Here is a 2,395-nt window from a genome sequence, read left to right as displayed (position 1 = left end):
AACCAGGTCGAATACTTTATGAAATGGGCGGAGTATCAGAAGCTGTAGCCAAAGCAGCTATTTCACTAGCTGCGTCCAAAATGCCTATACGAACTCAATTTGTCAGGATAGGTATGTAGAACTAAACAGTGTATTGAGGATGAAAAAACAACGGCAAGTTTATTTATTTCTGGACAGAGAATATTTCTTTTTTCCTTCATCCTTTGCATTAAAATAACGGATTCCAATAAAATGATATGATTCAACCTCAGACCCTTTTGAATGTAGCGGATAACAGCGGAGCTCGAGAATTGATGTGTATTCGAATCATAGGAGCTGGTAATCATCGATATGCTCATATTGGTGACGTTATTGTTGCTGTAATCAAAGAAGCAGTGCCTAATATGCCACTAGAAAGATCGGAAATAATTAGAGCTGTAATTGTACGTACTTGTAAAGAACTCAAACGTGACAACGGTATGATAATACGATATGATGACAATGCTGCGGTTGTCATTGATCAAGAAGGAAATCCAAAAGGAACTCGAGTTTTTGGTGCGATCGCTCGGGAATTGAGACAGTTGAATTTTACTAAAATAGTTTCATTGGCTCCCGAGGTATTATAAATACTACTAGATGGGACTATGATATATCAGAACATCTAAAATAGATCAAATTTAGTAGATTAGTAGATTGTGTCTCACGCATATACTTTTAATAATAAATAATTTTATAATAATAAAAAAAAAAAAAAAAGAAAGAAAATAAAACAAAGAAAAAAAGGAAACATGTTGATTATATCAAAATTAGGAGGCACCAATAATTATAGTTCGTCATGGGTAAGGACACTATTGCCGATATAATAACTTCTATAAGAAATGCTGACATGAATAAAAAAGGAACGGTTCGAATAGCATCTACTAATATCACCGAAAATATTGTGAAAATACTTCTACGAGAAGGTTTTATTGAAAACGTTCGGAAACATCAGGAAGGTAACAAATATTTCTTGGTTTCAACTCTGCGACATAGAAAGACTAGGAAAAGAATACACAGAACTATTTTAAAGCGTATCAGCCGACCCGGTTTACGCATTTATTCCGACTATCAACAAATTCCTAAGATTTTAGGTGGAATAGGAATTGTAATTCTTTCTACTTCCCGAGGTATAATGACAGATCGAGAAGCTCGACGAGAAAAAATTGGAGGCGAACTTTTGTTATATATATGGTGATCCTCCTCCTCTGGTATCCTAATTTTCTCTCTAACTTCCTATTTGTGAAATAGAGAGGAAAAGTGAGTTATATAACTCTTCCTCCATTAGTTGATACTTCAAGGAAGTTACCTGGAATGAAAGAACAAAAATTTATTCATGAAGGTTTAATTACTGAATCACTTCCCAACGGTATGTTTCGGGTCCGCCTAGATAATAAAGATGTAATTCTAGGTTATGTTTCGGGAAGGATCCGGCGCAGTTTTATACGGATACTACCTGGGGATAGAGTCAAAATTGAAGTAAGTTGTTATGATTCAACCAGGGGACGTATAATTTATAGACTTCGCAACAAAGATTCGAATGATTAGGTGATTTTTAAAGCATTCCTTTCATGACGATACAATTCGAAGTTAAAAAAAAAAATTCAAGAGACTTATTTTCTTCCAAGGAATAGATTAAAAATTAAGGTAAGGAATAAGAAATATGAAAATAAGGGCTTCCGTTCGTAAAATTTGTGAAAAATGTCGACTGATCCGTAGGCGCGGACGAATTATAGTGATTTGTTCCAATCCGAGACATAAACAGAGACAGGGATAATCTTTCTAAAAAAGAACTTTCTAAAGAAAAGACAAAAATAAAGGATTTCTTTTAATATGAAATGGATATTTCCGTATCTTTTCTTTCCGTATATTTCTGACTTATATTTATAAGATGATAAAATATGACAAAAGCTATACCAAGAATCGGTTCACGTAGGAATGGGCGTATTGGTTCACGTAAGAATGGACGTAGAATACCAAAAGGAATTATTCACGTTCAAGCAAGTTTCAACAATACCATTGTAACTGTTACAGATGTACGAGGTCGGGTGGTTTCCTGGGCCTCCGCTGGTACTTCCGGATTCAAAGGGACAAGAAGAGGGACACCCTATGCTGCTCAAGCGGCGGCATTAAATGCTATTCGTACAGTAGTTAATCAGGGTATGCAACGAGCAGAAGTTATGATAAAAGGTCCTGGTCTCGGAAGAGATGCAGCATTACGAGCCATTCGTAGAAGTGGTATACTATTAAGTTTCGTACGTGATGTAACACCTATGCCACATAATGGATGTCGACCCCCTAAAAAAAGACGTGTGTAGAAATAAGAAAAAAACGGATTTCAAGAGAAATAAATAATTCAATGATCTGATCAAATAATAGT

General features: G+C 35.3%; 1 protein-coding gene across 1 annotated transcript in view; it reads right to left on the bottom strand.

Moving 5' to 3' along the window:
• Positions 1-1,837: 1,837 nt before the first annotated feature.
• Positions 1,838-2,395, bottom strand: part of LOC135664315 (cytochrome b6-f complex subunit 4) — a 2,852-nt gene continuing 2,294 nt past the window's right edge. The window contains exon 1 of the mRNA XM_065176975.1: positions 1,838-2,395. This exon is cut by the window's right edge and continues 2,294 nt beyond it. The gene's annotated coding sequence lies outside the window, so the exon portion shown is untranslated.

This window comes from Musa acuminata, unplaced genomic scaffold, assembly GCF_036884655.1.
Source record: "Musa acuminata AAA Group cultivar baxijiao unplaced genomic scaffold, Cavendish_Baxijiao_AAA HiC_scaffold_826, whole genome shotgun sequence".
NCBI lineage: Eukaryota > Viridiplantae > Streptophyta > Magnoliopsida > Zingiberales > Musaceae > Musa > Musa acuminata.
The sequence above is the reverse complement of the archived record's forward strand: the minus strand, read 5'-3'. Positions and strand labels throughout refer to the sequence as shown.